Source organism: Ambystoma mexicanum, chromosome 5q (genome assembly GCF_040938575.1).
Source record: "Ambystoma mexicanum isolate Mex_15411 chromosome 5q, UKY_AmexF1_1, whole genome shotgun sequence".
Classification (NCBI taxonomy): Eukaryota; Metazoa; Chordata; class Amphibia; order Caudata; family Ambystomatidae; genus Ambystoma; species Ambystoma mexicanum.
In genome coordinates this window covers 816,326,672-816,353,607 of record NC_090933.1, presented here as the reverse complement: position 1 = coordinate 816,353,607, position 26,936 = coordinate 816,326,672, and the positions used below count along the sequence as shown (strand labels likewise).

The 26,936-nt window shown below is 42.4% G+C and overlaps 1 protein-coding gene across 1 annotated transcript in view; it reads left to right on the top strand.

Moving 5' to 3' along the window:
* The window catches only part of PSKH2 (protein serine kinase H2), a 427,454-nt gene that overhangs the window by 44,196 nt on the left and 356,322 nt on the right, over positions 1 to 26,936 (top strand). The gene's annotated exons all lie outside the window — the stretch shown is intronic.

The window sequence follows — 26,936 nt, the reverse complement described above, 5'->3', positions numbered from 1 at the left end:
TCTATTGTCACTTATCAGTTTTTTTTCTTTTCCCCAACTGTAAGCAAATGTCAATTCCTTTGAAGCAGGATGAGGGGCCTCTCTCTTGACTGAGGTTTACTGCCCCTCCCACTTGAAAGGTGAGAGTCTTAGCCTGCTATTGTCTCAGCCTGGAGCAAAGACGAATGTCTGATGACGACCTGGGAAGTCTCTTTGTCCTGGGTATTCAAAGCCTCCAAGCTTGCAATTAGCCTTTCCTGTGCCAGCAGTTTATGAGGTGTCACCCTTTCTCAGGGCTAGCACTGGCAGAGCAAGTTTTTTTTATGTATAGTTTACCAACTTATCCTGGGTTTAGCTTTTATTTTCTCATTTTAAATCTTGACTGAAACCTATGGAATCAAAACAGTTTATAGGTGTACTTTTACCAGCAGGAAATATTTTTCAATGAGCATGCCTTTACACAACAATGTACTTTTCAATAGGCGATTTGCTCTTCAGTCAGGAAAAAACACATTTAACCTATTTCTTTAAATTCGGTTTTCACCTGCAGCAAATACACACTTTGCAGAGCTCTAGTTCTTTCCTTGAGTGCTGGAGTTGTTTGCAGCATGGATACATGTATCAGGCATCTGTTTAGAGTTTTTCTCTTACAGCTGATTCTTTAGATACACTTGCAAAGTTTTAGCCGCATTTCCTGTGTAAATGAAAACACAGTCCCTGGTTGCTTTTCCAAAGATACTTTTGACAGGAGCTGTCATTCAAATGAGGCCCGGTTCCTCTGAGAAACAATGGATGATCCTGGGCATTGCAGGGCCTTTTTAATCACAGTGGTTCATGAGAAATGATGGATTTAGAGCCAAGCAACACTTTTAAGATTGGGAAAGTGTCATTTTAAAGAGGCATTTTGGGTTTTGAGCACAATAATGCTGTTTCTTCCACTCCACTCTATGTTAAACTCCACTCCACTCTGGCACATTCCTGGAGTGAGTACTCTGTTCCACCCCACCTAAAATCTGTGTGGCAGGGCAGTGCCGCCATTTTCTGGTTGTTACAAAAACACATTTTAGAGATCTTGGCACGCAGAGGAGTCAGCGCAACCATTTTGTGCTGTTTCTTGCACCAATGCAGCAACGTGATGTAGCATAGCACAGCTGAGTGGGCCAAAATATCCCACAACCATGCTTAATTTAAAGTTGGGCACAAATTGCTAACCACGTCTAATACATAGGAGATAGGCACTAATCAGAGAATGGAAATAATGTTCTACTTTATTGTTTATTTTTTATTGTATTGGTTTATAAAACTTTATACGAAATCAACAACAATGTAAAATTCCTCACAATGAAGAAAAGACAAAAAAGGAATTTTGTATCCAAATTCATAAATGTAAATATAACAATGTTTACACTATTTTAATTTAATGCACACTGAGGTTTGTAAACTGTAAAGTATTTAATCTGTATTTATTTCTGTGTTTTATATTGTTCTTGCAAATAATATGTTAATGGTAATGTTTTGGGCCCATTATTTTTCTAGGTTAGGGAGTTAGCCATATTTATTTCAATTTGGAACGTTCGCCCATGTGGGAATTGTTCATTTTGGGCCATGTGCCTCTTGCTAATATTTAAGTGCAGTTACCAATTATGAAAGTCGCGGTGCATGCCTTGTGCACCACTCAGTCACAAGAGTAATCAATACAAATATGAATGTCAGAAAGGGATGTTAAATCACCATTCCAGTAGTTTAATATTTATATATTTATTAATGAAACTACCATCATGTCCATGTTATTATTGCATTGTTTGTTTGCATGTTGTTGTGCATTTGTGAACTGGAGGATCCTAGAATTTGCTCCAAAAGCCACAGCAGGTGGAACCACTGTTGTTTATATTTATTTATTTTGCATTGGGTGTGTACAGCACCCACTGGGTCCGTACGGTCCCATAAACTACTCAGGAACGCTCTGAGTGATGCAACCTTTATCTTACCCCTTTCTTTCACCAGGTTGCTTACACATGAGCTCCACGCTGACAGATGGAGCAGATTCACCACACCTTTCCTTGCAGGTTGCACATCAACCTTGTTGCACAACTGGGAGCCAATTAAAGATCCTTCACACTAGGACCCAACCTATTGTTCATTAGGAAAACAATTGGTTGCACTTTGGAGGTACTGAGCTGAGACTGGGGATCCCATTTTACCATACAGAGTGAAGTACCCCCTCTACTCCTCCATTGTTGCTTTCATTTCTGTTGTGTCATTTTCTTTCTTTGTTTGAACACACCATGGAACCATAGTATGCCTTCCAGGACACATGAGGTGATAGCCTTAACCCCAAGGGTTTTTTTTTCAGGGAGAGATCTCACTTGATTCCACCACAGATTAGATTCTTTCTTTGACAGGAACCCTAGAATCTTTCACAGGGAAAGTAAAGAGCACGGGGTTCATCCAGTTCAGAGAGACAACTGCTGCCTGTTTTGCTATGGGTCCACTGCCTTAGAGGGAAAAGCTCTCCCTACTGAGGTCCGTCTAGAGGATCCCACCATCCCGTACCCTGTCTGCCAACTAACCACCTGGCAAGGGAAACCCCCACCACCACTGCACTCTTGCCCAGCAACACTAGCAGTGGTTCCTAACCTCATTGTGGCAGGTGTAGCACCACCACTGCCACCAAAACGCAGTAACTACCACACATTCCAAAAAACAGTTTCAAGAGAGCTGCACATGGAAAATGTGCTCTGGAGACCGACCGCCAATGGCGTCAGATGAAGAGGACTTCTAAGACGTTGGAAGCGGCTGGTTTACTGTTGTACCAGTGTGGCTTGACGGACTCACGCTTGATGCCAGCTAAGGCTGTCCTGGATCCTTTTCTATGTTCTCGAGATTCACACTGGGTGTTCAGCATTGACTGATCCTCATCTCTCTGAATGCCCATGGGCCGTGAGGCTGCTCCTGGTGACCATGGCAGGCTCTCGTGGGTATGTAGGACGATCTGGCAGCATTGATATTGCACGGTCTGGAGATTTCTGTTTGAATTCAAAGGGTTTGTCAACCTTCTATGCCCTCATTGTTTTGTTGTCCTTGGTCTCAGAGATTGTAAGATTGTAGCTTGGAGGAGTGTTGACGTGAGTCATGTCTTGGGATCAGGCATTGGTGTGGTGAGTGTGTGGCTGGGTTGTCCCGGTTGGGTCCAGCTGCTGTTTCAGGGTTGGGTTTATCTATGGTTGTAGAGTGCTAAGACCTCTCTTTCTGGTGTATTGTGAGCTCAAATACACTTTGTATGTATAACTTAAGAAGCAATGCAACTACTGTGGACACAATGAATCATTTGTCAGTTAGCGCAGTTGCGGTTGCGGGAACTCCAAACTCTCAAAATGTCACACATTGTCAAACAGAAACTAATGACATTAACTTGCATGAACCCATTGGGTCAATGACTACTCCCTTGCCTATGGACTCTCATTACCAGTTCATCATAATAGTAACCCAAACTTGCCACTCTTGTCTTGGTCACCCAAACAAGGAGAACCTAAATTGCAGAGTTATATCATCCTGTATTAGACATTTCTGAGAAGGTGTATAGAATTATATGATGATCCAGACACATCGGGTCAGAGAACGATGGACACAGGGGCACTCATTACCCTTCTATTGAAGTGGGAATAAACACTCCTAAACAAATGCTTCCTAACGTGAATACTAACTGTCAGATTGAGTTATTGGGTGATGGATCCACCCTGAGCAATCTTACACTGGACACGTTGGGGCCTTCATCTATTTCCGCCCTCCCTCTTGTTCTACAATCAATACTGAGGCTTTATGATAATATAGAGAAAATTGTTCATGTTAATACAAGACAATTGTTGATTATCTCTCTCTATATATAAAGCAGAAACTATGTTAATTTGTTCCTTATACACTTCCACACTGTTCCACCAATTTGTACCAGATTTTACATAGTTACCTGTTAGCACCCTCCCAACGTTACTGGCTACATGACATTTGGACACCCCACCCTTGGATTTCAGCCTCTTCACACATGAGATCTTTGGCTGAAATCGGTGAATCATCAATGTGGTTGTAGGACCGGACAAAGCTCATTTTAAGCGTCTCGAAGATGAGGAACAAAACCTGAAGCTCCCATACCTCCAAAACCACATTTTAAGGTTGTAGGATGCACCGCTTCCAAGATATTTGCATGTATGCTGCAAGCCAGCCACACATGCCCATTCTTAGTGGAGAACAGCGACATACATGATATTTGATTTTCAACAGTTGATGAGACAGTTATCATGTCTGTCTACAGAACCTGTGCAGAGTACGGGTACTTTTTGTTAGTTGCAAGTAAAATAAATCAGGAAACCAAACTTTAAAAAGAACCTCACATGAACAAATCTCCAGTCTCAGTCTTCAATTTAGAATATTTGCATCATCAAAATGCCTTGGGTTGTTCCTCACCCTTTAATCCTTCTATGGAGGATGGTGAAAATAACTTGTCTCTGGGAAGACTGAGTGGCAGCCAGATTTATTTGCCTCGGTGGTCTCGCCCCAGGGAATAGAATCTACATCTCCAGCTTGTACTACAGATCAAAAGCTTCGAACAACTGGCCCTGTCTGACCGCTTTCAATCTCCAGTCAATATAAAAATATGTGGCAAAAATGTGGCAACAAATTTAAAAATCTCCGTAATTCTAAGCAAGCAAGAAGGATGACATGTTATGTTATGTTATGTTACTTTGCATTTATATAGCACCTTATATACCATTGGTATGGTCTGAAGGCGCTGGTAGGTTGAACGGCCTTGGGAACCGAAGTTCAAGTCAGTAGAGAGAGTAGAGAGAGTCAAAGGTGCGTGTGAGCACCGGATATGTGTGCAGCTGGTGTGGCATTCGTGGAATGGCTGCATCTTAGCGGTAGGTGTGGTGGTTGAGAGGTCAATAGTATGTGTTCGTTCTAGCAGGATTTATCCAGACCGATTGTGGCTGCGTTGGGCCTGAGGAGAACGCCTGGCTGGGGGGTGTGTAACCAGCAGTGTTTAGTTAGAGTGATGGGCAGTTGGAGGCAGATGTTGGTATGAGAACAGCTATACCGAATGGTGTCATAGTATCGCTGTGTCATAGTATCGCTGTGTTCTATTTGAGTGGTGATGCAAAGAAGAGAGTAAGCGTGGAGATGTGAATATGGTGGTTTACTGTAGGTGCTTGAGATCACGCCCACTCCAATAGTTCCATGAACTTCATCCTTTCCATGTACTCCGAATGTTCTGTGCATTACAACCGTTTCAAGCACTCAGACTGTTCCTTTCAAAGCTCTTTAAGACGTTCCATGCCCTCCAAACCATTCCATGTACGTCACGCCATTCTGTGCAAACCAACCCGTTCTATGTACTCACATCCGTTCCATGCACTCCAACCCATTCCATGCACTCTCAGCCATTCCATGCACTCCCAGCCATTCCATGCACTCCCAGCCATTCCATGCACTCCCAGCCATTCCATGCACTCCCAGCCATTTTATACACTACTCCTTTCATTCGTTCTACCCACGTTATCCTTTCTCCATGCATCATCCATACACATACCTCATCTTCACACTGCTCGTTTAATTCGTTCTACCCATGTTATCTTTACTCCAAGCATCATCTATCCACATACGTCATCTTCACACGTTCCATTCACTTAACTAATTGCACCCATTTCGCTCGTTCATACTTATATCAATTTATAACAATACTTATGAGTCAGCCTTGAACATTATCACACCACTCAAACTAAAAAAGGCCAAACCAATTGCCCACCTCAACAATTGGTTCATACCAGAAATAAAAATCCTGAGGAATGAAAAAAAGTGTGGCGGAATCTACCTGGCGTAAATCACCCACTACTCACAACAATGCACTGTTCACCACAGCACCTGCCTCCTACAAAACTACCATTCTCACCACCAAAAAAGAAATCTATAACAACAGAATCCTTAACGTTAAATCAAGGACTAAGGAGCTCTTCAGCACAAAGGATGCGACCTGGTGTGCCAAAATACAACAAGCCCTAGCAGACAAAATAGCATCTCTCCAAACCAAAATAGAAGCCAAAAAGAACAGCCTGTCGAGCAGCTCATCCTTTAAACACTCTTCCAAGCATCAACTCCCTCAGTGCCTGCCATTTACATTCTCCCCGGTCACTCCCAAGGAAGTGGAGGACATCATCAGAGGTCTAAAGCCTTCAAGATGTCAAGGAGATACGTGCCCGGCTCCCATCATCAGGGAAGGTGCCAAAGAGCTGTCTCCCTTCATCGCCACAGTGATAAACTCCTCTTTCAAGGCCAGTCTCGTCCCCAACAACCTCAAGGAGGCTTGGGTCATTCTGAGGTTGCTACCCTTAGAACAGGAAGTGGTGGGCCTTAACGTGGAAAGAGAACCGTTCAAATACTGCAAACAGGCCTACTGTGATGGAACCAGAAAAGGAAAACATTATTGACCTTAGTACAAGGCTTAAAAAGAGCAAATAAAAGAAGTCAGTTGAGTTGGTACAAGGGAAAATGAGTACCTTATTTACTAAGCACAAGTAAAGTATCCCTAATGGGGAAGCCATTGAAATAGGTGAAACGTTGAACGTGGATAATTTACAGGACTCAATCTAGAGTGCTTATTCACCGAGAGAGTACACAAAACGCTAGGTGAGGAAGTTCAACTTAATGACCATTTCCGCCCTACTTTGTAAGGACCTGACATGAAAAATAGCAATATTTCCTCAATTGTAATGAAACCTTCTGCACCTGGGCACAACGAATTATCCTCTGTTCTGGCGTTGACAGTCAGAGTTTCAGTACAGGATATTGTACCATCTTATGAGAGAATAATCGGATTCGAGAAAAATAGAGCTATGAATGACTCAATACCATTTAATCGCTCAGTATAATTTAAATATTTACCACAATCCTGGCCCTCATATTAATTCACTCAGGTGACATTGACTAGGTGGATATCCCTGATCAGAGTAGCAATTGGATAGTAGCACACTTTTATTTGAAAATTGTGCCGCGTATGATCTGGGATCATTTTGATGACTTTAGATCAATGGGCCTGAACGTTCACTCATTTTCGAATGCTCCACAAAATAATTATTTCCTCACAGCGAGTCTAGCTGAGGAATTAGGAAAATATCTGGTAACTAAGTCCAATCAGAGAAGTGACAAATCTATTCTGCAGCTCAACAGTGGTGTAAATCATACTAACCCACTACAGTTGACTAAACTGGTAGACACATTCGGTCTCACTACCCCTATGGTGTGCCCTTACCTCGAATAGATTGAATATTACTTCTTGGAACTGTTGTGGTTTCACAAATATTAAAACATATTTAATGGCACTTAAACTCTTAACGTGGATATTGCAATGTTTCAAGAGACTATGCTGACTGAACTGCTAATACAGGAAGGCTACAAGACATTTAATGCATTGGCCACTAAGGGAGAGGCGGGATGTCCCCGGCATGGTGTTACGATTGCTTTTGATTTAACATTGAATATGGAATCTAGTTTTATTGCCACCTATGAAAATTCAATCATAGTAGTAGGTATAACCTCTTGTAGCAATACAGATTACATGGAGATGATACATGTTTATTTTAAACCCCAAAATAACATTGTACCTTCTTGTATCCAACTTTTGATGATCATTCTAGGAGAGTGGTCACATGGAGAAGGGGTATTTCGTCTTCATAGATTGACCACGTCTTCATCTCTAGAAACCTCATGCCCCTTTGTACTAATCTCTTAATTTCTTTTAAGGATTACAGTGACCACACAGTACTCTCCTTTCAGTTGGAAAGTCCCCATTCTTATTTTCTGTATAGTTTACAGGAACCACTTTTGGCCCTCTTAGACTTAGACAACGGGGGGAACCATGCTAAATGGAACACAAAATTGATTAAAAGAATTACAAAATTACTCATTAATTCTATTAAGAAACTTGACAATTTAAATGTACATACAGTATTTACCATTAATAGTTATTCCGAATTGATATCCTGGACATATCACTTATCTGTAGCAAAGGAAAGGTTATCTTTCCTCAACATACTCGACATACTTACAATTGAATGATTGCCTGAGCAAAGAAAGAAAAAAGAAACGCCAAAGGCAGTCTGGTACTTTCTTATGGTTAACACTCTGATGTTTTTAGAGTGAAAAAGAAAAAGATACAGCAAAAAGAATGAACGCCAAGCTAAATAACGTGAATAACCAGAACATGCTCAAAGCTTAAAAAGCATAAACATTGCAAGGTTTGGGGTTTCAACTAATAAATGTATACCAAAGTCAAGGCCCAGAATAATGTGATACATAAAAATGTGTGGGTTGATTATTTTTCCTAAGTTTTTAGGCAGAATGAAACTCACTGGAATGAATATGTCTGTGGTAGTAATTTTGATATAGACTAGGTAGCATTCTTTACTATCTCTAAGATTCATGACACAATTCTTAGAATAAATCCTTGCAGGGCCTCAGGTCCAGATAAACTGGCTACCATTAAACCACGACCTAATTCTATGGATTCAACTACTCCACAACCTGTTCATGGTTTTTGGCGATTCCCCCCAGTAAAGTTTAAGCATACCTAATTTCTGATGAATAGGACATTTGGGTTATGAAATTTAAATTTTTATCAAAATATCAAGTGGGCTTTCGTAAGGGCCTTGAAACAAATCTAAAATGGCATGTTATTGAACCACGTAAATGCACAAGCCAAAGGTCCTGGGCCTTTCCAATTTATATCGGCTGCCTTGACTTGACTAGTGCCTTTGATAGGGTAGATCTAGGTTATGGTGGAAATTATGTACATGGGGACCTCCTGAGAAATCTGTTGGTCTTATCACATTATTACACACAGATACAAAAATTAAGGTTTGTTTATAGGCAGAAGGGCACTTAACCTGAGCAATTAATGCAGCACTGGGTCTGAGACAAGCCAGTATTCTTGCCTTAATGCTTTTCAACTTGTACCTCTCTGGCATTCATACTTTCTGGGCCAATAAGGGGCCCTTTTGTTCAGATTGGGCAATTTGAATTTGCATTGGTTGGCGTACACGACGATGTGCTCTTATTTGACCCCCCGCCCTTAGGGCTCCTTAGAAAGCTATCTTCATTCTACATGTACGCACTGGAAAGTAATTTGGTTGTAAATGGGGCCAAATCAAAGACCTTAATCTTCTCAAACAAAAGATCTCCGAAGCAAATGTCCCGGGTAGTTTGTGAAACAGAAATTGGAATCTGTAAAATGCCTAAAATATGTGGGATTTCAAATACGACAACATCCCACTTTATTGGCCATAAAAGAGATGATACGTGCTAGAATGTCCCCATTGATAGCACAACTCAAAAGGTTATAGGTGGCTTATTGTAAATTCTCAATAATTCCTTCGAGGAAGTACTATTGTGGAAAAGTGGTATGTCTCTACTTTACGGTATAGAGGAATTATCTGGAAAAAAGTTCTGGGTCTGCCCCTATGCATACCAAACTTGATCCTACAACATGAACTGGGTCGTACATCACTCAAGTCAATGGCATTGTGGCAGATGTTAGATCTTTTGGCCAACGTCCTGGACCCTAAACCTATGTCCCTTTTTGTTGATATCAATACTAATCCGAAACAAGGGATTAAGGTAACATTGCTTTTTGAGTATGTGGACCAATTGAACATTTATTTGGAGAACATTGACAGTGATATCAGGCAATTGCTCTCTAATCCTAACAAAACAAAGTTTAAGTTATACAGAAACGATTGGTGTACAGCCATTGATGCATTGTACGCCTACTCTCTTTATTCAGAATATGTAAACATCAATAGGAAAATAGGGAGCTTGCGAAATACCTGATCCTCTTCCCTTGTTAGAAAAAGAGACACTTAAATTTAAAACTTAAATTTACTCTTTTACAGACTCTGTAATGTGAGGGTCCAAGGATGGGCAGCCCAAGTAACTTAAGAATGTGTCGCTGGTGTGGTGACAAATCAAACATGGAAACTTTAATACACTGAACAGTTAATGTCCTAATTTTAACGTCGAACGAACTATGCACTTTATTGGATGTACATACATGAATTACTCTCTGGTATAGACTTTTAAGTCGGGAAAAGGTTTCAAAAGATTTTTTTCACCGTTTTTTTAACAGGATTTGAATCGTGATTGGCTTTTTTAAATTGTTTAGGGTGTGATTAATTATTTATTTGATTGGTATGCATTGCTTGTATTTTATGGATTTATTTAAATCAAATGCGAAAGGTTTTCTTGTATATACCATTACACAATAAATAAATAAATTAATAAAAAAGCCGGACATCCAAACAAGTAAAGAGGAGTACCAACTATGGGCAGATCTGACAGAACAGATGCTGAAAGATTGGAAGATGCCGGACCACGAGAATATACCACACATTATTGAATGCCTAAGCAGACCTGTGCTCCAAACCATCCAGTCGCTACCTGCCAGGTCCAGATCGATACACCAAACAAGTTTTGGATGCTTTTGAAGGAGCATTCCAATGCACAGAGTAAATCATTGAACTGGTTATGATGTTTCATGCTATGAAACTGAAGCCACAAAAGAAGCTGTCAGAATATGTGGTTTGAATGAAAAACATCCAGTGCCTGCCAGGTGTCTGGTCGCAGACTGCGAACAGCAACTGACCAACACAAGTCCAACTAGAAGACAATCGGAGGCTATACCACTTCATACTTTTTCACTTGAATAATACGCGCAGGGATTTTCTTGTCAATAGTGCACTTTGAACCATTGCAAAGCAACCCACTCCTGCCAGTCACCCAGAACCTGAATATCGCCCCAACCATTTTCACCACGGGGACCACACCATCCACTGCGAGTCGCTAAGGACCCTCCATCAACAGCTTCAAATGTCTGGCCCCCACTCCTGCCCTCCAACACCTTACACCTGAAATGCCTTGCTCAACACCTTCATGTTTACACAGTGCCACCCTCCAGCAACTTAAGTCTCCAGCATTCTCCTTCAGCACCCAAACAGGGTGAGTCTCAATTAGCCTCCTCAAACATCTTATATCTGCATTCAATGTATTTCAACTCTCTTACAACACATTACGTCTCAAACACTCTCTCCCAACATCTGTAAGTCACTAGTACAACATCGTAATGTCTCCAGTATCAGCCTCCATAGCATTGAGCCTCAAGCACACACCCCAAACCCAGAGCTGTGCCAGTGGTTATGAATGATTTGAAACCTTCCAGCCATCACCTTTCTGTTTTGCTTATTTTGTAAGTAATCCACCGTTTATTTGTTATATGGGAGTTAGAGGGGAAGGATGTGTTGCAGGTCACAGCAATTGCAGATTTTTTTATTTTAAAAAGTAAGCAGCAGCTCCATGACATCACACCTAGAAGAGGCCCATTTTATCATTAAGGGACAGAAATAAACGTGGCAAAGGGGCCCAGAACACAGTGGCATTGCCAGCACATTTAAGGGCCAATGTCTCAAATACTGATAACATGCAGAGTCATATAACATGGAGGAACTGGGGTTTGTGGAGTAATGCACTCTCCTCCCGCAGATAAGCATGCGATTTCACTCTTTTATGCAGCATTTTGTTTTGAAATTAATCCACAGAAAACCAGACACGCAGCTCGTCGCACATTGTTTGCCACATAAGGTGACCTCCAGAAAGCGTCTGTCTAAGTGGGTGCGGTGAGGGGAGGATGGGGGTTCGACAGACGCCTGCTGTGGTCGGAATACTGTAGGCGGGGGAATGGGGGACAGTATAAACATTTACCGGGCTAAATACAGAAACCTTGCTCTCTCTGTCATAAAAAGCTTCCCCACTGCTCACTTTCACTGATTTTGATGTTTTGTTTTAAGGAAAAAGGCTGCTTGTTTGGAAAGGAAAGTTCTGACTTTCGAGGACAAGGGTGCACGCATCCCAGCTTCCCGGCCTGATGAGTACTGGATGTGAAGGCGGGTGGGAGGGCTTAAGATGGTCAGTACGGGGTCAGGGAATGCGCGCGCTTACTTCACTGATCGCTCAGCATTTCATTTTCCTTATTTGCATTTGTCTTCTTTGCTTCAGGAAAGCAGGAGTGAGGAGCGAGATTTCGAAAAAAGTCCACTTTGTGACCTTTCTATGCTTTGAAGGCAGTTTATTTTCAAAAGTTGAAGCATCCGGTTTCATTTTTAATACTGGGGTCTCAGGCTGGCCGCAGAGGTCGCAGTCAGGGCACAAGGGGTTGCAGTTGCGACCCTTGGTGACCCCTACATAACATCACTGATGGGGCTGCTCCACCATGCCGAGAGCAGGAATACCAACTTTAACGTCACGCTCAAGAATGAGAGTTCTGCATATGCTCACCAATTCTACCATTGTGGTTCTACCAAAGATGAGAAGACATCGGCCATTGCATGTGCTTGTGCAAGGGAGAACCTGACTATGAGAAGAAAGTAGTGCACTGAAACCAAATCTGTTCTGTACACTGTCGGCTAATGATTTAGAGGTCTTGGAGAAGGAGCAGCTGAAACATATGAGTCACATGTAAGCTCCAATAAGAGTAACAACAACTATCAAGACCAAATCCAACAGCATCTCTGGTGCTAAGGCCACCAGGCCACTCATAGTGAAACAGGCAAAACTGACACAAGACTGTCATCGACACCAGACCATTCTACTCACGTCGTTGAGCTATGTAGCAATACCATTAGACTAAAGATTTGTGTAAGGCTGAACACTGCCGTTCACACCAGCAGCAACATTCCAGCCACCTTCATTGGGTCCGCCATGGCTGTTGCTGTGAATCTGTAGAGACAGCATGCACTAGGGATGTATGAATTTACTAATATGCCCAAAGCATATCTGGATCCCCAGTCGTATTCAAACAGCTGATGGCATGCACCTTGAGAAGCGTGAAGCACTAGTGTAATGCACAGCCTCCGGGAGGTACAGGTCTTCCTCAACTCTGGCCCCTGAAGGTCCTGCATAGAGTCTGACAGCAGGGCTCGAAGGTGTCACTGGTGAAGAGCCAATTCTGCTGATCCAATGGGAAGTACATAAGCTACATCATCTCATCTGATGGAGTGAGCATACATCCTGCAAAGATACACGCCCTCTGCATGTTGCCCTCACCAAGCCCCTCAGAGAGTTGTGTAGGTTCCTGGAATTCTGTAGTTATTACCAAAGGTTTGGGCCAGAGCTGCCACCACAGACTGGCCATTACAGACATCACCAATCTGAAGACCACCGGTGGGGCACCTTACCTCCGCAAGATCTCTTTGGTAAGCTTTGGGGAGCTGAGTGCAGCCAAACCTTCCCTCTCCTAAAGAAGATACTCACTTTGTCTCCAGTGCTGGCCTACGCCTACAGTAGCCTCCCTACATACTCCATGTAGCTGCCAGTCTGGATAGCTTAGGTAGAGTGTTGTGCCAGGATATGCAAGATGTCACACGACCCATTGCCCTTGCCAGCCACTGGCTCAGTGCATCTGAGAAGAACTATGTGGTGCATACGCTGGACTTCCTGGCACTCAGGTAGGTGGTGACTGAAAACTGCATGACTACCTCTATGCGTCCAATTTCATGCACCATGCAAACATCCTACTTGAATTCCACTGACCATCATTGGTTACCTGCCTTCCCTGTGTCCAGCATTTAACTGATGTACTGTCCAGGGTCAGCAAAATCAATGGTGACATGCTGACCCCGCCCCTCCTGAAGTATAAGGCATCACTGATGGATGGGTTCCAGTAAAAGCAGTGCTGATACTTTGCCTCACCAAAGAATCCACCACTCCAGATCAATCTTGGCTGATTGTCTCTGAGGGACTGCTCTTGGGGTTCCTTCAAGATACTGAGGTGTCCCCTGACTGATAAAGGTGGATTTCCCAAGACTGACCCGTAGTGAGCTATGTTAAGCCCACCTACCAACCCCACAGTTGCTGCTGTCTTGGAAGCAAAGGAATACATATAAACAATGAAGGGTAGTCTGAATAACTGTAAACTCAGACTATATACAACATTTTCAGAACACGAACAATTATACAGAGAAGACACAATATGAATCATATAATTATTATATGTATAATTACCAATCATACCTTGAGAAATGTTACCAGCCGCAGTATTTATATTAAAAAATGGTCAGAAAATGAGAATTAGCCAACCTCCTTAGTGACTAATAAATGCAAAATATTCATTCAATATTCGCATCTCATTCATTCCAAGCACTTATACCTTCCCAATCAATTTACATACATAGAGAAACGGTAAAACCAATAATGTTGTCAAATCAGAAAATAAAAATATGGTCATTTTCTAAGTGGAATTATTGGTTCTTTCTTGTGAAATCACAAAAGGTGTGTATATATATCGTTTTATGATTTTCCACACATCACTTGTTTGACAGTTGCATATTTGGAGACCATCTGATGTTCCAAAGGTACACGACCAACATGTTTAAACATCCTGGACTATTTCTTTATTGTCCTGCGTTCTTCAGGGTCAAACACTTAAGTATGCCATCAAGAAAGAAGTGTAGTATACCCTAAAATTGTGCACATCTGTCACCTTGTCTTTTGATTACAACATCCTGAAAGTTGGTACAAAAAGTAATAATCAATTCTTATGAAATGCTGGGTTAGCCATCATATGCCAGGCTAGAGGATGTCACTTCATGTCACCCTTTAAGCATAGCTCTCAATGATTAATTAAAAAAACCTCAAGCTTTATGGGAGAGCTTTCAAGTTTTTCTTTATTCTGTCTTCTATGTGAGCACACTTGGCAAGGCTGCGTATGTGAAGTATTCCATTTATTCAAGTCTCTGCATCATCCATAAGGTAGCAGCCATGATCAGAGTCCACACAGTGTTCCTGAAACGGCTTATCACTTTCTGACCATCTGTAATGATGTAAATGGGACAAATGCTAACTTAAACATTTTTGCAGAGTCGGCCACTAATGAACGTTTGAATGGAATCTTCCTGACGTCTGTAGTGCACGTTTGAGATGGGCAAAACAAATTCCAGTATCAGAGTTAATACCTTCTGATCTGTATATATTATCGCCAGTCCCATGGGGACGTCTTTTTTTAAATCTATCTAAAGATATTGCTTGGACTAGTAGTCTTCCCTCTAGCTGGCATCAAGCAATTATAGTATCTACTAGTATCTGGGTCCATATTGGCGTCTTTCCCGGTCACATGGCTCAACCAAAATCTTTGGGATTTTTTAATTGAAATATGATTGGTTTGGGGGAAATAATAGCCTGGTGGATACTCAGGCTTCAGGGAAGGGATGGGAACGGCTAAACAGGATGTACATTGTTTACTTTTATCCTCGAATTACACCACTAAAGAAAGCCTTTTGAACCTTTTTACAGCATTCAATATTGTGAATAGAGGCTATTGGTGGTCCATGTTACTATATATGAGCATTCCTGTTGGCCTTTTAAATTGTATTATAGTCTTGCATTCTAAAACTGAGATGGTAGTTAGACATGATTCATGGGGGGGGCATGGGGGGCGTGTGCAAGAGCTATTATCACTGATAGATGATGGTGCCAGTGATGTGTGTTAGCTTCTATTTTGTCTATTTTTGGCAGGTAACCTCTGGTGGTCCATGTTTGGCACAAGCAGTCCTCCTCTGTTATGATGCGCCTATGACTTGGTCCTATTGGCACGTACACTTAAAGCACTTCAAACGTTAACTGCTACCTACACACCCTTTATGAATAACCAGAAACTGAAAATAAACATAGAAAAGGCAGCCATAGTAATGGGAAAAAAAGAAGAATAGGGCATTTGGAGTGAAGGATGTTGTCTTTAACATGGTTGACTTTTTTGACTATCTTGGTGTTCATTTTTACTCTAATGGCAGAGTTCTCTTACATACTGAAAAGAAAGTGCTTCCAATTACACAGGCTATTACAGGAATACCGCATTTGGCTCAGCTAGTGAAGTTATAGCTGGTACGGACGATGCTTAAAAGGTGGTTCCCGTTGCAAAATTGTGTGCAAATATATGGAGTACAGAGCCAGCTACTAAGCTGCAACCAGCTGAACATCGATGCTGTCATAAATAGTTTGCACTTGCATAAAGTGCTCCCGTATTTGCAATTCGCCAAGAACTAGGGATTGGGCTCCTGGAAGATCACTTGGCAGCCGCCCCTATATTGCAGTGGATGGCAACATGGTTGAATCCCTCTGCGTCTCGTTCAAAGGTTTGAACGTTTGATCTCCTCTGTGTACATGTTAATTTTTAACACATGCAGAGATCTGGCCAAATACTTAATAAAGTAACCATAACTTGTATTTTGTGTTTTTAGGTTTGATAGCAGAATTGTTCTTTGTTGATTCATGAAAGTCCTAATTTCCCAGAATAGGTACTACTTAATGGTATGCCAGTGTTGTGATACAATAGTGCAGTGAGTGCTCAATTCTGAAATCTATATCTAATTTCATGGTAAAATGTTGGCTGGACCAAGTGAGCATTACATCCTTCAGAGGTCCGTAAAGTGACTATCGACTTAGGTTATATGTTAATCACGGTGCTTAGAAGCTGGAGGAACACTGCATGAAGAGCTGCAGACAATGTTATATACCTATCTGGATTACCACTGCAGAGACATGTTTTGCTGAGTTTCTATTTCAGTCGCAAATGTAAACATTTAGTTCTTGTTCGTTTTTTAACAGCGCTTGCTCTGGCTGGATAGTAAGGTTTTGAATTGTTTAATTGAGTTCTTGAAAATTTGAAAGAGGGTGACCCCTATAATTAATGTAATGACACTCACTCTTCGTTGAGCAAGAGCCCTGCTGCTTCTCATTTACCACAGTGACACCAAGTTAAGGTTGAATGGATGTATAACCTGGACTTGCTTACTCATCTGTGCCGCAGAGAAGGGTTTGAGGTGGAAGCATTTTACGCATAATTAGGGTAAAATCATTTGCAAGTGTAAAATAGATTTTCCTCTCCAAAAGCTTAATAGTATGCAGCTGCAACCAAAACCTGTCTAAACACGAAAATGAATAGAACACATTAGAAACAAAATAGTCGTGTAGCAAAAATGGCTGGCCTCAAACAATGTACTATATTTGTGGAAAACGTTCCCCTAGACATTTAAGTGCGTGAAAACACTATCTGGGTACATCTTAATGATAAATGCAGACAATACAGAAACTCAGCAAAATACAAGTATGCAATCACTAAGAAATAGCATAATTTGTTTCTTGAAAAGAGGGTCCTTAATGTTTTTGTTATTATTTTTGACAGGCTATAGCCGTCCTTAGCCAGAATAGACGATGAGGCATAGGGTATTTTTCTTGGATCAAGAAGAAACTGTAATTTAATTTAAGGGCAATCTCCCTGTTTAATTTACATTCGGCCAGGTTGAGAAATAGGAAGTTGGGTACTGGAAAGGTATTCTATTAATGTATTACACTGATGAAATGCACAGTTTAGTGTATATTTAATACTGCGTTTTACACTTCCAGCATAAAATATGTAATTGATTATGGGCCTTATCACAAGTTGGACGGTAGCCTGTGGGTAAATACCCGGGATTCCGCCCAATGCTATTAGCATTTCCTCAACTCAGTCCAGTGCAGTTTGCGCTGGATCCCGAGTTGTGGTGGTGCTGTTAATGCCCATTGATTCTGAGTCCATAGGCCTCTATGGTGCTTCTCAGCACGATTACCGCCAGAGGTATATACACGCAGAATATATAGTAATAGTGTCGAAAATGGGCAGAAAGGGGAGGCTTTTACTTCCAACAAAAAGCTGGACATAAACCTCCCATCTTCCGCCCAAACACAGCATTGGGCAGAGCGGTAATGCAGCGGTAATAGTGCTACAGCTGCATTTTTACTGCTCTGCCCAACCACTGATGAGGCCCTATGTATTGAACCCATTTTTGCTGTAGGTCAGTTTATAAGCCACATTTATAGAAATGTTATACACGCGCACTTTGAGGAAACTATTCATTTGGAATCTGCGTGATCTTTCTGCCGCAAAAAAGTCAGTGACGGAAAAGTTTGCATGAGAAATGTGCGAACCACAAAAGGTTCGGCATTTCCCATGCAAACGTGCATTTACAGACCCTACAAACCCACACCCCCACCCACACCCACGACACACCCACGACACACCCCCACCCACACCCTTAGCACACCCCCACCACACCCCCAACACGCATACCTTACCTTTTCCTTCACGCTGTGTCCCTGCGGCAGCAGTTCCCTTTTACTTCCGTGATCGGGAACCAGCGCCGTAGGGTCCATTTCTTTCTTTTTTCGGAAGCTGCAGGGGTTTCCACCACAACCCCCACTCACTATACTGTATAGCATAGTGAGCAGGGTATTGCGGGGGACACCCCCACAGCCCCTGTTTTATTTTCTTTCTTCATTTGGCAAAGGGGGGTGGGGGGTTGTCCCATCCACTCCTGCTCACCGTAGTGAGCGGGGTGTTGAGGGGGACAACCCCTTAGCCCCAAGTCCGACCCCACCGAAACACCTAAACACACACCACGAAAAGTTTGGACTTTTGGTCGTCCGAACCTTTTGTGGTGTTTGTTTTAGGTCTTTTGGTGGGGTCGGACTTTTAAAGTCGGTAAAATCATACAATACCTTCATTTGGGGCCCAGTGCTGCTTGCATGCCTTCATGAACGTTGGGGTGCTTGCCTTATATGTTAACTAGTAGTAAATAATCAGAAAATCAGGTTATGTTCCCACAAAAGGGGGTTACAGCACCATTTTGTGTACAACACCCTTTTGGTGTTTCAGTATTTATTTATTTTCTGCAGTAGCACCTCTGAGCGTTCTTATGCGCTGAATGGTATTACCATAATAAATGATCTCAGACCCAAACAACCGGACAGACGCAAAGAATATGGCAAAATACTACTTTATTATCAGTTCAATAAAGTAGGGAAACCTGGCGAACAGCACATCGTAGCCGACACACTCTCGATTACATTTTGATTACACAAAGACTTTATACCTCAATGTGCGTCAGCTATGATATAATTCTATGTGGCAAATAATAAAACATATCGGACGGAGTGATTGGTTAGGGGAACATATCAACTTATAGTTTCTATAAGAGTTAGTAACATCATTGGCTGTCCGTCTTATGGCAGGCATGCTTTGAACTTCCCTCTAACTATGTATAATACAGATCATAGCAGCATAACAGCAGCAGATTGGCTTCTGCAACAATGTATAGTCACCATTGCATAGGCCATCCTGATTGGTTGGCACTCTCTCCCATCCTTGGACATTCGGCTCGTTAGCAGCACATAGGCAAAACGAAACCCAGGTGCAGAGAACAATGTCACACTACTGCCCACTTGTCCTATTAGTCTACTATCTCTCATCACCCAAGCCTTCAGCCAAGGCTTCTTCTTTGTACTTGACCTTGATGAATGTCCTCTTCCCTGGAACTTTAAATGGAGTTAAGGCACATTGTTATCTTTGCCTGGAGCTTATGAATAAACCTTGTTTTCTGGTATTGCACCATGTGTGAAGCGATCATGATTTTGTCCATCTCGCTTTTCTATTTAGTGCAGTTTGATTCAATTATCCTGGGTATCATGACTCTCTTCGACCTCTGAATCTGCATCTTTAATTGTTCAATACTCGGCATTCACAAATGTTAATTCAGATACTTAATCTAAGAGAAATATGTCCTGCGTACATTTCTTTTCCTCATTGACTCCCTTTGTACCCTGCAGTTACTTCTTGCTGTGGCAACGTCGTTCTCTGGCCAACAGCTATCCTTTGTTGGTGCGCAAATCCATTTTCCAGTGTCTGTCAGTTCTGCAACCCCGGTCTCTCTCCTTCAAGCTTCTCGCTTACTTTAATTCAGAACTGACATCCATGTTTTCAACAAGGCCACTTTACCCGTGTTATATTTTCTACTGTAGCAAGCTTCTTTGTGACTCATCTACCTTGCGTTTCTCCATATATTCAATTACTACTCATCTGGTTACTAATCTTCTTTGTATATATGTTTTATTCCCACTCTTATACATGTTTACTTTGTTTCTTCAGTTACATCTTCTTTCTTTAAGTATTCTTATATTGTTTCTGTACGTCATTGTATCTTCTTCTTATGATGTCAGGACTGCTGTTCCCCCCATCATGCCTGATATGTCAAACATACGACCACACTTGAAGTATTCTCCAACTTTTATCATGCCATTATTTCGGACGCATAGGGACGCATTCTTCAGGGGTGAAGAGACCATGATTTTTTCCATCTCGCCTTTCTATTTAGTGCTATTTGATTCAATTATCCTGGGTGTAAATACTATCTTCGCCCTCTGAAGGCTTGGTTGCGCCATTTCACATATCCTTTCTGCATCTTTAATTGTTCAATAGTTGGCATTCACAAATGTTCATTCAGTTACTTAATCTAAGAGAAATATGTCTTTCATACATTGCTTATCCTCGTTGACTTTCTTTGTACCGTGTAGTTACTTCTTGCTGTGGCATACTTGATCTCTGGCCCACAGCTATCATTTGTTGGTGTGAAAATATATTTTCCAGCATCTGTCAGTTCTGCAACCCTGGTCTCTCTCCTTCAAGCTTCTCACTTACTTTTATTCAGAGCAGACGTCCATCTTTTCAACATGGCTGCTTTACCCGTGATATATTTTCTACTGCAGCACGCTTCTTTGTGACTCATCTACCTTGCGTTTCTGTGTGTATACATTTACTACTCATCTGGTTAATTATCTTCTTTGTATATGGTTTTTTAATCACTCGTATACATGTTTATTTTGTTTCTTCAGTTACATCTTCATTCTGTCGACCACCCCATCCTGCTTTCTCACCTGGCTCAGATAGGAATATCTGGCCAGGTACTAGCCTGGTTCACTTCATTCCTGGCAGACCGCACACAAACTCTTGCCATGCCACCTTTCCTTTCTTTCCCTGTCCCCTCACATGTGGTGTTCCCCAGGGCTCGTTGTTGTCTCCGATCTTATTTAATTTTTATATTTGGGCCCTTGTGTGCTTCATCCATTCCCATGGCCTCAACTGCTACTCTTATGCCGACGACACCCAGATCTTGATCCGGCTAGACCAGGATCAGGCTGAGGTGTCGCCGTGCCTTCGGAGTTGCTTGATGGCCGTTGGTGAATGGATGGACCACAATTGGCTCAAACTGAACGGAGACAAGATGTGGTCCTGGTCGTTGGGTGTCCCCCGGACCCTTCACTCTAGGTAACTGCTTTCTGGCCTTCCTCTCTTGGTTCTCTTCCTAGCCCGGTTGGCAAGGTGAAAATCTGGGGGTTATCCTCTCCGCCTCCCTGTCTTTGACAAACCAAGTTGCGGCTGTGTGCCTAGTCCCATGTTATTTTGCCTGTGTGAATATCTGTCTAGCCTTTTGTTTGAGGATATGTCAATTATAGATATACCCAATATGTTGAACTGTCAGATGACCAGTTTGCTGTACCGACCACATTTATCCATAAGACTAGATATATCTGCCAAGATAATATTTGACTAGCCTTTGCAGCCTATGTTATCCTACCTATGTTATTATATGTATAGCCTTTTCTTGCTCCACTCCTTGCCTGTACTTTCCTTTCCGTTAGTATTGATATATGATACTGCTTCACCATCTTATCCTGCTAATCAGGCCGGCCTCTGCACTGCCTATTGGAAAATATTGAAATCTTAGACCAGCATGTTCACTACAGCCACCAACCAGAGCGCTCGATTATCATTAATTATATTGAGCTTTTTACTGTGCTCTGCCAGACCCTTTACATTGGCCCCTGTGACATCTTGAGTATAATATACCCTACATTGTCTCTTCCTAACCCGACCCCAGTGGTTAATGACCGTCAGTGCCCAATCCCAAGCAATCCTTGCACAACAGATTTCAAGAATACCCGACTCCGAGCCAGACTAGCCCAAATATATGAACCCCCCCACTAGTTTGTTGTCCACCTCCAACCTGAATATGATCCCATAGACTCGGCCACTACAAACTCCTATTAGCACCAATCTATCAAATAATTGCTCACCCTGTCTCGCCACTACCAAACACTGTCCGGCTCAGCACCCTAAACACAAAGAACGGACAACACCCCACCTATCAGTTACATCCCTCATTAGTCCGCTCATCAAAGGAGCTCTAATAAATGCTGGGTCTCTGGTAGCACATGCTACAGAGATTGCTGATTTGAATCTGAATGACAATTTAGACTTTCTCGCTATCACTGAGACATGGCTGCACGCTGCAGCAGGCCCTGTGCTCAAACTACCTCTGATGAATTCCCAGTCCCTTAATATCCATCTGAACTACCGTCCCCCAGGTCCAATTGGGACATTTGAGGAAGACATCTATGCTATACTATATAAAAACCCATCACAAGTATTACTTCTAGGCGGCCTCAACTTGGGCTTTAATGACCCCCTAGTCAAACATGCCTCAGCAACAGCTAACATCTTAACAGAACTTGGCCTTACCCAAAGAATCAAAACTCTGACTCACAATAAAGGGAGAATACCAGATTGGGTGGTGGATTACAACTGCCAGGCTAATATCCTTTCTATCTCCCCTTTGAATTGAACGGACCACTCCCTACTATCAATTACGCTCTCTACCAGTAGACCCCTGTCCATACCTGCCCCCATCTCCCCACCCACACTAACCAGGAACAAAAAGAACATTACAGTGGAAAGACCCATCCCTGCTACTCCCCACCCTCAACTCACACCTAGATAGCACAAACCCATAAACGTTGGTTGATAAGTATAATAAAATTATGGCCGCCTCCCTTGATCTGATCGCCCCCCCTTAAATTGAGACCAAGTGAGCCTAAAACTCATTTGAATAAGTGGTTCACACACTTAATAAAAAACCTAAGGCAACAAAAGAGAAATTGCAAGGCCTCTTGGAGACTACTTCCCTCCGAAGAAAATAAATTAAAGCTCACCAAGATTTTATCTCTTTATAAAAAAGAAATCTGCCTTGCTAAATGGGAATCCTATGATAACCGCATTTCCCAAGCTAACTCCAAGATGAAAGAACTATTCACCGTACTCAAAGAACTCAAGACCCCCATCGCAATACCAGACACTTGTACCAAAGACAAAAACTGGTGCTCAAATATCCAACATGCACTCATCAACAAAGTATCTACCCTACAAAATAAAATAGCCCCAAAAAAAGCAACTTTAAATGCCCTATCCTTGCCTAATGCCCCCCCAACACCTCTGAAATCCAACCTGCCCATTTCAACTTCTCTAAAACCTCCATTATCGAGGTAGAAAAAATTATTCTGTCTCTTAAACCATCCAATTGCCAGGGCGATTTTTGCCCAGCACAGCTCATCAAGGACGCAGCCCGGGACCCATTGCCCTTCATTTCCAAGCTTATCAACGCTTCCTTTGCCACCGGTACCATTCCCACTAACCTTAAAGAATTATGGGTGCTTCCAGTACTAACAAATCGCACATTAGACCGCCAGATACCAACTAATTATAGGCCAATCACGACAGTTCCCTTTCTCTTAAAAATATTAGAGAAAGTGGCCTACACGCCAATTTAGAAATATTTGGATTCACATCACCTTTTAGGAGCTAGACAATCAGGTTTCCATCCACAAAATGGAACAGAGACCGCCCTCATCAATCTGAAAGCCCAAGTTGACAAGCTCAGAGATAGTGGGAAATCAGCCCTACTTTTTCTCCTTGACCTCTCAGCTGCTTTTGACCTGGTGGATGACAAGGTCCTATGCAGCCATCTCGATTCAGCAGCACATTTCTCCAAAGAGGCTATAATTTGGATTAGGCCATTCTTAAGCAACAGAACAATGAGGGTCTTCTCGCCGTCAGCAGCGGCAGACCCTAGACCCATCACCTGCGGGGTTCCCCAGGGGTCCTGCATCTCACCCACGTTGTACAACATCTTCACCAAGCCCCTTTTCGATGATCTGGACCCTCTTGGTATCACCTACACCAACTATGCAGATGATACTCAGATTCTCCTCCCACTTTCAGGGGATTATGGCAAGGATTTGGCCTTGGTAAATAGAGTGTACCTCATCATCCAGGCATGGATGGCAACGCACAGTCTATGCCTGAATGACGATATAACAAAACTCATCATCCTGGGTACCCCGCCAACCTAATAAAACTAGGCCTTGAATACTCCTCCTTTATAATTGACGGCAATCTCATGAAGGTGGCCAAGGAGGTAAAGACCTTAGGATTGTACCTCGACTCCACCTGTTCCTTTTCTAAACAAGTTAACACTCTAGCGTCCACCACCGCATACACGTGTAAACTTATTAGAACTGGCAAACCCTCTCTTTGTAACAATAGTTGCATCATCCTGGCCAGAGCCCTCATTTTGTCACAGTTATATTATTATAATTCCCTGTATATAGGCTCTAATAAATCCATCATCAGGAGAATCCAAACCCTACAAAACAACGCCTTAAGAGCAGCCCTTGGCATAGCCAGAAGAGATCATATCTCTGAGAACAGGCGACAAAACAGGTGGCTCTCGACTAATGACAAAATCCTACTAAAAATGGTGTCACTCCCTCACAATTCACTAAACAAGGCCACACCCACCTACCTCTCTGAGAGATTCAACAGACGGACATCCTTGAGACCATCCAGACTAGTCAACCTGAACTACCTGTACATTCCCAGACTCAAACTATCCAAGATTGGAGGCAGCAGCTTCCCTGTCAAAGCAGCCCAACTCTGGAACTCCCTGCCTCCCTCACTTGGAGAAGACCAATCCTATCAGAAAGTCAGATCCTACACTATCAAATGTCTCAAATCCTCTGACCACTAAACCGTGGCGGTGCAACCTCCACCCAGGAATGACCCTATGTCTTTTGCTACTAAGATGTAATATAGCACAGCCTGCTTGTGATCCCTATGGGAAGAACTCTAATTGTTGTATTGTTTGTAATATTTGTAAATCCTCCCTTAGTTCCTCTAATCTTCATCCATCTGTGTATGTACTGTATTTTATCCTATGTATCATTGTAACTAAGCTTTGCACATTCTTGTAACTGTTGCGCCCTGATACCCCCGGGTCTGGTGTGCATTACAAATAATAAAACACACACACAAACAAACAAACAATCAAACAGGCAGGTCATGACCAACTTAAGGTCTTGAAGAAGGTTCTCCCTATGATCCCAAAACCTCTCCGCCCCCAGTAGTTACAGCGTTGGTTTTATCTTGTGCAGACTGCTGCAACTCGCTCTATCTGGCTCAACCAATTGGCCTTATATAGCTGTGGCAGCGTCTACAAAATTTGGCTGCCCGGATAGCAACGGGTACTCCCTATGGAGCCCATATTACTCCGGTGCTACTCTCCCTTCATTGGCTGCCGGTTAGCCAGCCCATCAGATTTAAAGCCATGTGCATAGTCTATCTAGCCCTCCACTCTCAAGGTGCTGAGTTTCTTCAATCCAAATTTCTCTGATGTTAATCAGCTTGGGCGCTTCTTGCGGTCTTCCACCGCAGACCTTCTTGTTGTCCCTAGGTTTCGTCACGCTAGGATAGGCGCATGTGCCCTTTCCATAGTTGCGGCCAACATTTGGAATGGTCTACCCTTCGAGATCAGGAATATCTTGAATCACTTGGCTTTTAGAAGAGTGCTTAAAACCACTCTCTTCTAGGTATACATTATGAGATCTTGACTACTTGGCTGAACATGGTCTCCCTCCTCAACGCCATAATACCTTCGGGTGACCGTGCGCTATAGAAGTTCACCTAACATAACATAACATTCTTTAAGTATTCTTTTATTGTTTCTGTGCATCATCGTATCTTCTCCTTATGACGTCACTTTGCACCTCCCAAATTTCCTTTACAGTTCTTCAATGTTCAGTGGTGTCTGCAAAATCTCCTGCTATGACTTCAGTTCGAGGGTACATCAGTTATGGTTGTCTGAATGCATGATGTCTCTCATACACTTGATGCAGTATTGGAATGATACCTGTTGTCATGCACAGTGTCTTGTTCTTTATCCAGTATGTTGGAGGTGAGTGGGCGGGTTCTATCAATGATGTACATGTCTGCTTCTCTACATTTTATTACTGAAATTGACATTTTGTTGATGTTAATTTTGCATTGTGTTTGTTTGCATATTGTTTTCCATTTGTGATCAGGGGGATACTGATGTTTGCTTCAAAATACACTCTAGATATAGACACAGGGCATGTGCATCAACCCTACAGGAACCTGTGTCCTGCCCCTTCTTGTAACACATAGATTGATGGTACATGGAAGCTCATATTGGAGTTCTTCATAATTTGACAGTTCCTCCTTAAAAGATTTGTATGAAAATGCTAGGGCTTTGGAACATAGACTGCAGGCACGGGGATACCCCAAGAGATTGGTGAATAATGCAAGTAAAAGAGCCAGGTTCACCAACCGAGATCTACTCTTGATTCCAAGGGTAGACAATATACAGACTAAAGAAGATAGAGTAACCTGTGTAGTTACAAATGGTCCAAACACTTTTGACCTCAAAAAAGTGATCCGTCGACATTGGCCTATAGTTAGGTTACATCTCCCCGATGAACCCATACCAAGGTTTGCACTCAAAAGAGCAAAGAACATCAAGGAACATTTAGTGCATTCTTCATTTGTTCGAGACACACCCCGTACAGGCCTCTGGAATTTACAGAAGGTCACGGGTCACTATCCATGTGGCTCGTGCTCTGTATGCAAATTTACTAAGAAAATCCAAACTTTTGATATCGGAGGCAAACAATGGGCTCTTAAACACCACTCGAATTGTAAGAGCAACCAAGTGGTTTATTGCATTGAGTGTCCATGTGGCCTCCGGTATGTGGGCCAAACGATGCAGAATGTTGGAACTCGCATCTCAGAACATCGGTCCAGGATCTGATGCAGAAACCCTACAGACCCCTTGGTTACATACTTCCTGAACAACCACCATACACCTGAC